This window comes from Sturnira hondurensis, unplaced genomic scaffold (genome assembly GCF_014824575.4).
Source record: "Sturnira hondurensis isolate 20B ecotype Veracruz unplaced genomic scaffold, ASM1482457v3 Scaffold0019428, whole genome shotgun sequence".
In the NCBI taxonomy this organism is placed as follows: Eukaryota; Metazoa; Chordata; class Mammalia; order Chiroptera; family Phyllostomidae; genus Sturnira; species Sturnira hondurensis.
Genome location: NW_028092059.1, coordinates 10,523,044 through 10,537,683, shown reverse-complemented (window position 1 = coordinate 10,537,683; position 14,640 = coordinate 10,523,044). Strand labels below are relative to the sequence as shown.

General features: G+C 40.3%; 1 long non-coding RNA gene and 2 other non-coding genes across 6 annotated transcripts; 2 read left to right on the top strand and 1 right to left on the bottom strand.

Moving 5' to 3' along the window:
* The first annotated feature begins 1,417 nt into the window (after positions 1-1,417).
* On the top strand, positions 1,418-13,613 carry LOC118974432 (uncharacterized). 4 transcript variants are annotated; one of them, XR_005063897.1, is made up of 4 exons: positions 1,418-1,492; positions 6,161-6,313; positions 7,791-7,893; positions 13,194-13,613. It is a non-coding gene; the product is annotated as an uncharacterized LOC118974432 (long non-coding RNA). The 4 variants fall into 4 exon arrangements; XR_005063899.1 differs by lacking the exon at positions 13,194-13,613 and adding an exon at positions 10,791-11,706; XR_005063900.1 differs by lacking the exon at positions 13,194-13,613 and adding an exon at positions 7,988-8,023.
* TRNAA-CGC (transfer RNA alanine (anticodon CGC)) lies at positions 1,619-1,690 on the top strand. The gene has a single exon. It is a non-coding gene; the product is annotated as a tRNA-Ala (tRNA).
* Positions 1,969-2,039, bottom strand: TRNAG-GCC (transfer RNA glycine (anticodon GCC)). Its single transcript has one exon. It is a non-coding gene; the product is annotated as a tRNA-Gly (tRNA).
* Positions 13,614-14,640: the final 1,027 nt, after the last annotated feature.

The window sequence follows — 14,640 nt, the reverse complement described above, 5'->3', positions numbered from 1 at the left end:
TTAATTAGAAGTTAGGTTCTGTTGTGGAAAAGAAAGATTCTAAATAAAGAAGCTTAACCATGAAGAAAGATGATTTCTTTCTCATAAAATCCAGATGCAGACAGTTTTAGGGCCAGCATGGTGGCTCCACAGCTGGCTTGGAGAAGAGCTCCTTTATGACTGTCCAATGATGAGGCTTTTTTTTTCTTTATACCTTCTGTATTATTGTGTCATTAGCTAAACATGTGGCTTATTCTGGTTAAAAACAAAATCTGATGAGGAGCTATTATTTGTTTAAATTGCTGTCAGCAACCATAACATTTATTGTTAATGTAGGAGTTAATTATGAAGCTGTGGTTTATCCAGTTTTTGAAATTTTAGCTTTCTGCTCTGGCTTTGGGTCTGCTGCCCATGTCATTTATAAGGGATGCTCTGCTGCACTCAGGGAGTGGAAATTCTAGGCCCTCATCATGCTACCTGCTGAGGTCAACCTTACCCATGGTGGTTGGAAGCGACTTTGACCCAGCTTCCCTGACACCAAATCCCTCCCATGTTCCTTCCATGTTCTTTTCATTAGAATGTCTGAGGCTTCTACCACCTAGCCTTCTCTTGTGTGGGGTGGTATCCGTTTAAATTGCATGGGGAAGGAACGAACACACCTCATCTAACTATAATGGAAATTAGCTCAGGGATTTACCTAGCAGGCAAACAACTGGAGAGAAGAAATTTCCGAGAAAGAAGGCACAGTACATTTCTTCATATGGGGCTGGGAGTGCGATTAGTGGTCAAGGAAGTTTCACGGGACATTAAAGGTGTTCGATGACTTCTTACATTACTACCATATCAATCGGTCGGGAGTGTCCAAGATGTAAACATCAAAGAGAAAAACATTTCTTGATTAGGTCCCCTGCCCTGACTTTATTGTCATTTATATATAATTAAACTACAAAGAGAGTGGCTGTATCATTTTCTTTCTTTCATTGTGGGCCCCATGAAAAAGAAGAGCATGTTGCGAAATCATTTGCATCTCCAAAAGTTGGCTGTCACCTCTACTTACCCCAATTGGTGGGGATTTGGCGTGAAGGCGTCCTTTTTCGGGGATGAGGGTTTATTTCGGGGATGGGGGTTGTACAGATAAACCTACACTTCTCAGGTGCGTGCAGAAGGTCTCCGCCACTCTGCTTCAGGAGTAGGTCTAGAGGAGCGCTACTGCGACGCTGGCGGCGCGTCGGGCGGGCTAACTCTCCGGCAGGAGTCGGAGTCGCAAAGTCAGGGGAAGGAGGTACCCAGATGCCCAGACTCTCCTGCGCCTGCGCTGTTGACTCCACCTCAAGGAGTCCGGCTCGGGCGGGCGCTCTCAGGTCTCAACCCCCGTGGCGGGTTTGAGTGCCCGATTTCTCCTTACCCGGACTCCAAACGCCAAGCAGGAGCGCTTAGAGTCTGTCCTCGCTGCGTCCCAGACTGCTGGCTGCGCCGGGTCCAGATGCACCACAGAAAGCAGCTAAAGAAAGAGGTAGGAAGGGTAAAAGCGCACAACAAAAGCACTCAGTAAAATAAAAATTTTGAAATTAATGTAGACATCTGGCTAGTGCTAAATAAATTGAATGAAAGTCTATACCAGAAGAGGGGACTTCGGCTGGGGGATGTAGCTCAGTGGTAGAGCGCGCGCTTCGCATGTGTGAGGTCCCGGGTTCAATCCCCGGCATCTCCAATCAGCCGTTTGTGTTTTTTTCCTACTTATATCGTACAACACTATATATTATATTACCATACGTAGTTTTTGCTCACATAGGCTAGGGATCTCCAAAACGATATGGGAGGCTAAGAAAGAATATTGAGGCTTAGAAAATCAGAACTTTTAGTTACACAAAGTAAAAGTAAAACGGGAATTTGCCTTGATTCATATTTATCTGCATAAAGCAAACATTTCCTTGTTATTATAACCCTGTTTGCAATACTCAGGACGTGCAAGTGCAAAAAGAGTAAAGTTGCATTGGCCGGGAATCGAACCCGGGCCTCCCGCGTGGCAGGCGAGAATTCTACCACTGAACCACCAATGCCTACTGTACATGTTTACTTTCTACATACTACAAATAGAGATATTTTTGTACGAGTAGTTCTTTTCTCTAATAGTATTTATATATTCCATTTTAGAGAAAGTAATGTAATGCTTAATTAAATAATTATCCAAAATATTGAAAAAACATTAACATTTACAGAAAATCTCACATTAATTTTATGTTGAACTATATGAGGACATTCTTCTGAAGCTCTCCTTTGGTGAAGAAGGCAAATTAAAATTATGTTATGGATGTACAGGACTACACAATTATCCAGCTGTATCTTCAGACATTTAGATAATTTATAATGACTCTTCTCCCCTCACCCCACCCCTTTATTTTTTAGCATTATAGCTATTAAGACAAATACATGATGATATTTGTCAGGAATGGGATTAGGGACAAAGGAGCAGTGAAGGGGAACTAGGATATCTTGAACCAAATTATAAGACTATATTGGATCTCTGTAATGTGAACCGGGAACTTTGAAGTGTTGGTGATTCTAACCAAGTAATGTAATTTAGCTCTAAGCTAAATTAGCTGCCCCTTCTTTCTTTGTGAATGACTGTTCAGTGTGAAATAGTATGAGTCTGGTCCCTGATGCTTAGTTTCCATGGAAAGCAAAATTGAAAACCCTACAAGGATAGATGGAGGGGAGAAAGTAAGTGAAAAGAATGCATTTATGGAAACGAATCTAAACATAAAATAGAAGTTTCTGGATTTAGTCCTTTATCTCTGGGAAGGAAATTTCCAACAATTTTCAGGATCATTGAAAACCGAAGAGGATTTAGGGGGAATTATGAGAAAATAGCAGCAAACACATAGCAGGGTCAGTGTGCTGGTCTGTGTTAGTATTATTACCCATGGACTTCAACCCAGTGAGGTATTATAATTACTCCCACTTAATACATGAGGAAACTAAGCCTCAATGAAAGACTGGAAAACATGTAGTTGTCATAGTTAACATCTAGATGCTTAGCCACCACTCCGTTCTGCCAACAACAGAATAAATCACCGTGTACTGGCACCAGAAATACTGCACTTAGCTCAGGATATTATATATCAGGAATAGTAGAATGGAGTTAGAAAAAGATCATGAAAGGGTACTGAAGTAATATAAGAATTCCTGTTAAAATTTGTTTTTAAGAAATTTTTAGTAAGTGGATGCAGAAAAAAATTGAAGACAAATATATCATAGGGTTATAAATACACAAAAGATATAAAGAGATTAGGGAAGCTGAACATCTAGACTGCAATCCTAAGTGACCTGTGGAAAAACAAAGTCAAATCATATTACCTCTCTGAACCCCTGTTCTTTAAAATGAAAGAACAGAGGCGAGATCTGGGTTTTTAAATGGCATTCCAATGGGCTCTAGCTTTCCCGAAGGACGTCAGGGCCATTGCCTGGTAAGACTCCACCTTCTTTGGGTGGAGAGGTCTCACTTGAATCAGCTCATTTTTAAACTCTCCCATTTATTTGCATTTGTTTGATGGGTTAAAAATCTGACGTGGAAAACAAACTTTGAAAAGCCCTGACCTAAATGACCCAAGTTTCTCTGAACTCCAAAATATTATGACTCAAAATAAAATAACAATCTAAAAAAAATAAATAAACGCAGCCCTCAGTGTAAGAAACACTACCAGAAGTTTAAACCGGGTATAAGGAATTAAATAAGGAATATGATGTAATGGTAAACATTATTAGTTGCCTACCCAAGGCCATTTTACTTTCTTTCTCAATGAAAGTCGGTACCAATCTACCTAGTCCCTGGGACAAATGTAGCACCCTAAGCCAGTCATCCTATTTTCCTTCCGAAAATTTTATCTGGGGTTGGATTCTGACAGTTCCTGACAACCAGAGGGAGGTATATAGTCAGCTAGGGTCTTCTGGGAAAAGATGGGACATCTCTTCTGCCTTTCCTTCCCTGCTCGTAACACTGTGGTGTGAGGTATGATGCTTGGAGCTCCCGGACATCTTGTGACTTGAAGGGTGACGAAGGAGGACCCAGCAGAAAGATGGAAAGAGACACTGCACCATCCTTGGATGTTTTCCTTTCAGGCTTTTGTTTAAGTAAGATAATGAAAGATCTTTACTGTCTAATCCCCATTAAGTTGGGCATTTTGTTACATGCAGCCAAAATCAGGGGGTGTGTGAGTATATGTGTGTCCAGCAGTTCACACACTTTCTGATACAAGTCTGGCAGAATTTTTTTATTGTGTAGAGAACCTTGAGATTTGGGTAAGGCTAGCTTTTCCCCAAATCTGTTTCTGTCACAATGGTAGAACTATGAAACAGGTCTAGCCAAATATTTTCCTCGTCATTGTGCTTAGTGTAGAGATGGATATGTGATCATGCTAGGGACAATCAAATTCTTGCCATCATTTTTTTGCCAGAGATATAAGCAAGGAAATAAGCACCTTTCACCTAGGGTGAACAAACATGATGAATTTATAGCTGAGATTGCTTATTCGAACTTGCTTGTCCGAGAGAGAAACAGATAAGCATCTCTAATATAACACTGAGCCTTTAGAAGCAGCCATGCCTGGATTTTGGTTTATGTGAATCAGTAAGTTGTCTTCAGACAATAAGTTGTCCTTTTAAAAAAAAAGTTAATTAGCAGCATTTATATTGCTTGCCCCTGAACAACACTAACTGAGAAACTATCACAAACAAAGTAAATTTAGAGAATTCCTTGAATGTGATGTAGGCTGAAAATATGAAAGGATAAAAAAGGTTTAAAGAAACTCATCAGTGGTAGAATTACCAAGGGACAGTAAAACCCATGAGAAATATTTGAAGGACTCATCCCTAATTTCTCAGAATAATGTAAATTCTGTAGCAAGGGAAGCCACTGATGATTTTTTTCAGCCGGAGGATCAGAGCATTTGAAGGGGTGACGGGTAAGAGAAGTGCAAGTTGAAAGTAGAGAAATTCATCCAGGAGGTTTTAGTGGGAGTGGAGAGGCAATGGGGTCCTGAACCAGGGTGAGGACTCTAGCGTGAGGTTCACGGCAAGGCAGAATGAGAAATAAAATGAGTAGGAATGAGTAGGAATGGGGCAGAATGAGTAGGAATCCAGTTTACGTGACTGGGAGAACAGTGGTATAATGTCGGGAAGTCTGGAGGAGAAAGGATTGAAAGGAACAGGGTGCAGTAAAGTGTTTCGTTCTGGAAATACGGACACAAGTAGGGGGAGGTGCCTACTGAGCAGTTGGCATCTGGATCTGGGGAAATGAAGGCTGCAGACAGAGGTGGAGTTGGGAGTCAGCTGCCCAGAAGTCCAAGGCAAACACGTAGACATGGAGGAAATCATAGAGAGAGAAGAGAGCTGAGGGCAGAGCCTTGGGAAGCTGTATTTTAGGGAGTACAGGGAGTTGGGGAGCCAAAAGTAGAGAAACAGAGAAGTAGGGTGTCACGGAATCTGTCGAAACAGATGCCTTCTTCAGGAAGGCAAAACCTATCCCCTTTTCTAATTCTCAGTAACACATGGTGACAAATACATGTATTATTATATATTATGGATGTACTCTGTAATAATTTTGTTTCACATCTTAGATGCTGTGGCAGACAGTGATTTTGTTATTGGTATGGTCAAGCATGGAGAAACCACAAGGTGGCCAAGAGTGCCTTCTGGGTGGCACACAAGAACACGTTCCCTAGTCTGCTCTGCCCCCAGGCCCTGGTGAGCCGCCCCCACTGAGGCTGGCAGAAGGAAGAAGGCAGGGAGTCCCAGGACGTTATACCGTCATCTCTTTTTGGGAAATCTGGTCACTGTGACAGCCCGAAGGGCAGGCAAGGAGTGTAAATTGCATCATAGCGTCTTGGAACACTTGTTCCAGGCACCTAGTCCCCAGTTGGTGTTGGCTCACTGTGGAAACGTGGCCAGATTGATGTAACCTGAAGAAAGCAAACCATTAAGAAACAGAGATAGTTCATAGGATACACAGCCACCAAAGCAATGACATTAAAAAAAAAAAAAACTTGTGAGTGATTGTATTGATTTAATACACACAGCTTATTTCTGTCCCAGGTTACAAACTAGCCCTGGGGAACTGGAGGAGCCGGTTATTTGGATTGCCCTTTACTGGCTGGGAATTAAATCATTACTTATTCCATTTTAGAATCACAAGTAGTACCCTAAGGCCTACTTTCCTAAGGATTAAAACCAAGGCATGGAAATGAACAATCCAGGTGTAATTCTCAGATGCATGCAGATGTTGAGAAGGCAGCGATATTTCCTGGAAAACTGTCACTGCAAAATCACCCTGTTCACGGTTTGCTCCTTCCTAGTCCTCCAGCACGTCCCCACTGGCCAGCAAGGCTGGTTGCCCCTTTTCAAAGGGCATTGTAGCTGGCCATGACCCCTCACGCCCGCCGGTCGCTCTTACCTCGTGCAGAGCCGTACCTGCTCACTCCCTAGGTTCCTCAGAGACCTCTGATTTATTTCCTTTGCCATCCCGCATGCTGCTACCAGTCAGAGTTTCTTCCTCTCTCCTTTTCTTTCTCTCCCTCCTTTTCTCTTTGCTTCTTATTTTAAATTTTTTTTAAATTCAATCGTTACTTTATTGCTGGTTCAAGAATTGACTTATTGATCATATCACATCCATACAAAGCCCTCAGGGTGGAGAAAATGTGGGTGTAAATTTTCCTTTTCCTTTTCTTTATGCCCATCACTGTGTGTGGCATTTATTTAAATACTTGAGCTCTGACTCTTGGCTACCTACCATCCAACTGCAGAAATGTCTTTCCCCTCCCTTCAGAAGGGCTCTCCCTTCTTCCTCACGAGTCACTTGGTTTCTTAAAATATACTTGTTTGCATAAGGAACCCATGCATATGGTACAAAAGTCAAAAGGTTTGAGAGTGTGTGTTAAAATGTTGATGGTTGCAAGATAGGAGGGTGGTTGGGGAGAGGCATGAAAAATGAGACGGGATTAAGAAGTGCAAGTTGTTAGTTATAAAATAGTCATGGGAATATAAAATACAGCACAGACAATATAGCCAATAATATTATAATAACTACGTAGAGTGTCAGATGAGCACTAGAATTATTGGGTGCATAGTTTCATAAATTATATAAAAGTCTAATCACTTTGTTATACACCTGAAACTAGTATAATATTGTATGTCAGTTGTAATTTAAAAATTTAAAAAGGAATATTCAGTTTGTTTGTATTTTTAAAGAGTGTGTGTTAAAAAGTGTGTCTTCATCCCACCCACTCTGTTCCTGGTTTCCCTTTCTCAGAGACAGCTGTTGTCATCGGTTTCCTGTGTTTCCTGCCACAGGTAGTCTACGTAGATACAAATACTGCATTTTACTTTTATGCACAAGTGGCACATACCATACGTCCTGTTGTGCTCATTGCCTTTTCTTTCCTCTTTTTTTTTTTTAGAAAAATAATCTCAGAAAACTTTTCTTCTAAGTACACTTAGAGTTAACTCTTTGTAATGGCTCTGTGCTTAATTGTAACTACCCTTTACTGACTAGGAATTAAAACATTATTTATTCCACCTCACAATCACACATAGTACCTTATAGCCAAGTTTCCTAAGAATTTAGAATCAAGGCGTGGATACAGAGAGCCCAGCTGTAAAGCTACGATGCCTGAAGATGGTGAGAATGTGCGCTGCACCGAGCTATTGTAATTACCTTAACCCACTCCTTAGCACAGGACATTAGACAAGGTCGGCACATTCAGGGTGGTATGCCCATAGACCAGAGGACATTTACTTTGATTCTGATCTTTTGCTAGTACAACCAACACAACAGTGAATACCTTTGAACAAATGCCATTTTGCTTCTGTATGAAAATATCTGCAGGATAAATTCCTGAAGTGCAATGGCCAAGTCAAAGGGTGAGTACATTTTGAATGTTTTTTTCTTTTAAATAGGTTTTATTGATTATGCTGTTACCTTTGTCCTATTGTTTTTCCCCCTTTTCCCTCTCAGCCCTGTGCCCCACCTCCCACCAGCATTCCTCACTTCCCCTCATTAGTTCATGACCATGGGTCACACAACAGAGTTCCTTGGCTTCTCCATTCCTATGTGATTCTTAACCTCCCCCACCCCGTCTATTTTGTACCTACTGTTTATGCTTCATATTTCCTACACCTTTTCCCCCATTTCCCCCTCCCCCACCCCACTGATAACCCTCCATGTGATCTCCATTTCTGTGATTCTTTTCCTGTTTTAGTTGTTTGTATAGTTTACTTTTGTTTTTGTTCTTTTTTTTAGGTTCAGTTGTTGATATTTGTGAGTTTGTTGTCATTTTACTGTTCATAGTTTTGATCTTTGTCTTCTTAGATAAGTCCCTCTAACATGTCAAATAATAAGGGATTGGTGATGATGAACTCCTTGAACTTGACCTTATCTGGGAAGCGCTTTATCTGCCTTTCCATTCTAAATGATAGCTTTGCTGTATAGAATAATCTTGAATGTAGGTCCTTGCCTTTCATGACTTTGAATACTTTTTTCTAGCCCCTTATTGCTCACAAGGTTTCTTTTGAGAAATTAGCTGATTGTCTTATGGGAACTCCTTTGTAGGTAACTGCCTCCTTTTCTATTGCTGCTTTTAAGATTCTCTCATCTTTAATCTTGGGTAATGTAATTAAGATGTGCCTTGGTGTGAGCGCCCTTGGGTCCAGTTTCTTTGGGACTTTCTGAGCTTCCTGGACTTCCTGGAAGTCTATTTCCTTTGCCAAATTGAGAAAGTTCTCCTTCATTGTTTTCAAATAAATTTTCAATTTCTTGCTTTTCCTCTTCTCCTTCAAGTACCCCTATGATTTAGATGTTGGGACTTTTAAAGTTGTCCCAGAGGTTCTTCAGCCTCTCCTGATTTTTTTGAATTCTTGTTTCTTCACTGTGTTCCAGTTGAATGTTTATTTCTCTCTTCTGGTTCAAGTCATGGATTTGAGTCCCAGTTTCCTTCACTTCACTATTGGTTCCCTGTATATTTTTATTTCACTTTGTATAACCTTCACTTTTTCCTCTGTTTTGTGACCGTACTCAACCAATTCTGTGAGCACCCTGATTACCAGTGTTTTGAACTCTGCATCTGATAGATTGGCTATATCTTCATTGCTTAGTTCTATTTTTGGAGCTTTAATCTGCTCTTTCACTTGGACCATATATATATACATACATATATATATATATATATATATATATATATATATATATATATATTGTCTCAGTTGTCTCAGTGTACCTGTTACTGTAAGGTGCGGAGCCTTAGGTGTTCACCAGGGCAGGGCAACCCTGGTTGCTGATTTGTGGCGCTGTAAGTGGGGGAGGGATCTGAGAGGAAACAATGTTGCTTGCTGGGCTTTCTGCTGGCTCTCAGTCACTTTCCCTGCTACCCACAAGCAAGTTGGGCCCTTCTGGTGCTGAATCCCAGTAGGTGAGTTTGTCTACATTCTAGGACCCCGTAGGTCTCTCCAATGAACTGTACTGTGAGGCTGGAAGTTTCTCCCACCCCTGTAACCCCAAAGGTTTTTATAGCAAGAGATTTTGAAGGTTTCCTTCCCCACTCTGGAACCCTGTCTTGTGAGATCTGTCTCACTCGCCAGTTGTTCCTCCAGTTTACCTGCCAGAAAATGTGGAACTACCCAGTCCTCCAGAGCTGCCACCTTGCTGTGGGGCTTTTCTGACCCAGCTGCCCATCTCCGCCCCCGCCCTGCCAGTCTGAATGAATGTATTTTCTTTAACTCCTTGGTTGTCGAACTTCCATACAGTTCAATTTTCTGGCAGTTCTGGTTGTGTTTTGTTTTTAAACTTGTTGTTGTCCTTCTTTTGGTTGTGCAAGGAGTCAAAGTATATCTACATATACCTCCATCTCAGCTGGAAGTGACATTTAAAATTTTGATATATATTTTGGAATTACTCCCTAGAGAGATCTATATTTTTTAAAACATTGCTTACATTATATTACTCTTAGGCTCACAAACATCACTGGATCCAAATTCCAACCACATGTACTAAATCTTGCTGGATTCAGGGAGAGCTTCATGAATGTGCAGTCTCATAGAGTCTCACGCTTGGCTTAATGTTCTTCTGATGACCATGTTGTAATTCTTAATTTTTGGATAAGGGACCCTATGTTTTCAATTGCACTAGGCCCTAAAACTTATGGTTACAGTCTGGTTAGATTCTCCAGATTCCCAATGTCTTACTGTATGTAGTCATACATTCTTGCTGCTCTCTATTATGCAAAAAACACAGCATGCTTGTGCCCTGTGGTGATGGCTTTGTTTAAGTCACTTTCTTCATTCAACAAATTTCCTCTCCTTCTCTGTGCATCTTTCAAAAGGTTGTTTCAGCTTTATCTCCCCCTGAGAAGCCTTATTCAACTATTCCAACTTCTTTAGTTTCATTTTTCTGACTCCAAAGCCCTGACACTTCCACCCTGCACTTTGCTGCTTATCAGTTCTGGTTCTGTCCCTCATAATCCTGTAATATTATGTATTAAATAATAATATCACTTATTTAATTTATTTTATTTTTTAAAAAAGATTTTATTTCTTCATTTCCAGACAGAGGAGAAGGGAAGGAGAAAGAGAGGGAGAGAAACATTAGTGTGTGGTTGCCTCTCTCACAGCCCCCACTGGGGACCTGATCCACAACCCAGGCATGTGCCCCAACTGGGAACCAAATCAGTAACCATTTGGTTTCCAGGCCCATACTCAATCTACTGAGCTACACCAGCTAGTGCTATTTAATTTATTTTCATAAAATGAGTCAGTATTTTCTCTAGGTCTGAGTTTTTTTGGATTTAAAAATGAGGATATTGTTCTAGATTTTCAAGATTCTTCTAAGCACCAATCATCTGTGAACTTTTTATATTGCTTTAGAAGATGAAATACGGTTGTACAGAAAATACATAAGTTTGGGTAAGTGAAAACACACAGCTGGATTCTAAAAGAAGCCAGAGCAGAGTGAAAGGAAAGATATAAATAAACATTTTTTCCATTACATTTTTTAAAAGTTATCAAAGAAATTCAAGCAAAAATAAGAGATATCATTTTATACCTACTAGATCTGACAACATTATTAACCTTCACCTGAGTGTGAACAGTGACATGGAGGCCAGTAACCCTGGTGCAAGTAACCCTGGTGCAAGCCCCGCTGTACCATCTGTGGGCATGTGGTTGGGTGCAGCCATTTGGGAGAGGAGCTGGCACCACTTGGGCAAATTAGGTTTACATGTAAATTATGACCTGGCATTTCCACTTGGATCTTTATTGCAAAGAAATTCTCATGTACTTGTACAAGGATATTCACTGCAGCATAACTTGTGAAAGCAACCCAAGTGTTCTCCAGGAAAGTGGACCAGTAAACCATGATGGTGCATGCTTGTCGGCAGGACATAGGAGGAGCAAATCAGAGGCATCACAGAGCAGCACACATGCTTTCCAAATCATGGTCCCTAGTGAGTAATGTAAGTTACAAAATGAGCTATAACCATATAAATTGCATAAGTTTAAAATTATGCATTGAAAACAATACATGTCTTGTAAAGTTATAAACAAAAAGATGTATGTTAAATATAATATAGTGATGACATATGGAAAGGCAAAAGGAATAGAATATGAATATGTGAATAAAGTTTGTGTTATACATGGATCCAGCAGAAGTAACCTGTGCTTGAGTGTGGTTGGTAGAGTAATAATATGCATGTAATAATTTATAGTTTTAATTTGAACATTTTACCTAAAATGTCATATGACGTGTTTGAGTGTGATATTGTCATGTTACAGAATTACATGCTTATGATTTTGTAATAAAAATTTTGTAATAAGAAAGGGGCATTATTTGTGCTGGACTCTGTGTGTGTGTGTGTGTGTGTGTGTATACACACACACACACACATATATATACTCGCATGTATAGATACAGAACAACAAAGAGATATGGTCAAATGATAATAATTACTATGAACAGAGACATATGATTAGCTCAACTCCAGACAAAAGAGATCCCTCAATTCAAAAAAAAATGCTCAAAATAAAGGATATACATTATAAAAATGCAAACAGCATGGAAAGGTATAAAGTATAATTCATACTTTCTAGTATCCTGCTCTTGTCTGTTTTCTGAACCCAGTTCTTAAAGTTTGCAGCCTGTTAATAGTTTTTGTCTAACCTCTATCTATGTCCATTTCAGCACAGGAAGATCCTCACTTGCTATAATAATGGCAGAGTACTCCATGGTAGAGAGATATAGCATAATTTAATCAATTCTCTCTTGATGAACCCTGTTTACTAGAGTGTTTCCTATTTTCTTATTGATTTTTCTGTTCATACATTAATAAATCTCATTTGAATTTTCCTTTTCTGAGCTCTTGCAATATTTTCAGTCACTGTCAAAATTGAGCTCTTAAGTATTTACTGTGTGTATTTTACTGTTGTTCATATTTCCCTAACACATTGTACTTGTAGCCAAATAAACTTTTATATAATTTTTCGTTTGTTTTTGTGATTGCTTTTCAGTAACCCCTAACGCAATATTAGATATGAAGTCTGTGTTCACATATTCTGAATGACATTGGGAATTGCATATGCAAAGGAACTTATCAATGCTCCTCAATATATATATTAATGTTAATCAATAGGTTTTGGTAGAAAATTTCAACTTAGGCTGGACATATTTTTTAAAAGATTTTATTTACTTACTTTTAGAGGGAGGGCAAGGGAGAGGGAAAGAGAGGGAGAGAAACATCAATGTGTAAGAGATACATTGATTGGTAGCCTCTCATACACTCCCAACCGGGAACCTGGCCTGCAATCCAGGTATGTGCCTGACTGGGAATTAAACCAGAAACCTTTTGGTTCTCAGGCTGGCACTCAATCCATTGAGCCATGCCAGCCAGGGCTGGACATATTTTTTTAAAATGTCAACCATCTTCTCTTTCTCTCTCTCTCTCTCTCTCATTCTTGTTCTCTCTTTCTCTCACATTCTGGAATTACAGCACTTATACCATATTCAAATGTTGCAAAATTACCCCCAAAATATCATAGAAGATCATGATAGAAAATTTTGGTACAATTTATTTATCAGATATTATGTGTTGAATTCTGTCCCTCCAAACATTCATGTGTTGAAGTCCTAACCCTAGTACCTATGAATCTGACCATTTTTTACACAAATTTTGAAATAGGGTCCTTGGAGATAATTAAGATGAGGTTGTATGGTGGACCTTAATCCAATATGAATTTGAACTTATGAAAAGGAAGAACTTGGACACAAAAACAAGCACATGCAAGGGAGAACTCCATGTGAAGATGAAGGGAAAGATTGGAGTGATGTTTCTACAAACCAAGGAACAAAAAACATTGCCAGCAACCCACCAGGAGCCAGGAGAGAGGCATGCAACAGATTGTCCCTGTCAACTCTTGAAAGCATTAACCCTGACAACACCTTTATCTTAGAATTCTGGCCTCCAGGACTGTGAGACAATGAATTTCTGTTATTTCGGCCACATATTTTGGGTACTTTGTACAGCAGTCCTAGAAAACTGGTCAGGTTATCAGGAAAAAGTCATTCAGTAATTAGAATATTTCAGTCTTAAATTTTTGACTTGGCATGTGTACTGTGTGGCTGTAACATTCAAAATGACTAAATGAATAGGGCAATAAACCTGCATCAAATTTTGCATTAAGTTTGAACATGCCTCTGCAGAAATTATTAGGATGATCAAAAGGCCACAGTTATGGGCAACTGGTGGTTGGCAACTTCTACACAGCAATGTGCCTACTCACTTATCATGTTTCCTGCAATTTTTTAGCAAAACATGAAGTCACCCAGGTGACTCAGCGCCCCTACAGCCGAGATTTGGCACCCTGCAACTTCTGGCTTTTCCTACAACTAAAATCACTTTTGAAAGGGAAGAAGAGAGTTTAGAGGACTTCTGGTCAAGATGGAGGTCTAGGTAGACAAACTTTATCTCCTCATACAATCACAGAGAGTATTATGAATATATTTCAAAACAGTTAACCAGAACTGTCAGAAAATAGATCTGTATGGACTCCAACAACCAAGGAGTTTAAGAAGCCACGTTCATCTACATGGGTGAGGGACAGAGTCTGGAGATGGTCGGAGAGGTGGGGGGATGTGGCATGGAGCAGAGAGGTGGTGGCAGTGTCAGTGGAACAGGCAGTCCCACACTGGTGTGTGGTAGGTAAAAATTGGGAAGGATACTTTGGCAATGAGCAATCCCAGCCCCAGTCCAGACTGCACAGCCCATGGGCCCAGCACCTGGAAGATAAATTCCCATACCTCCTGGCTGTAAATACCAGTGGAGGTTAGGGCGACGGAAGAAACTGCTGGGTTTTCAGGAGAATCCATTTAAAGGGCTCTCATTGATTTAGAACATACACAATCTACCCATTTTGGAATTCACAATCAGGGCAACAGCTAGAAGGGTGCCAGTCACAAACAGGAAGTGGGTGAAGTGACCAGAAATTGGGGGAGTGCTGGGCAGCAGCACTGTCCCTTCTCTGAGCCCTCCCCCTACACAGAGCCACAAGGCATTGAAGCCTGTTGCCCCACCCTGGTGATTACCTAAGGCTCTGCCCCACACAATATACAGGTGCCCTTTCCAAGAC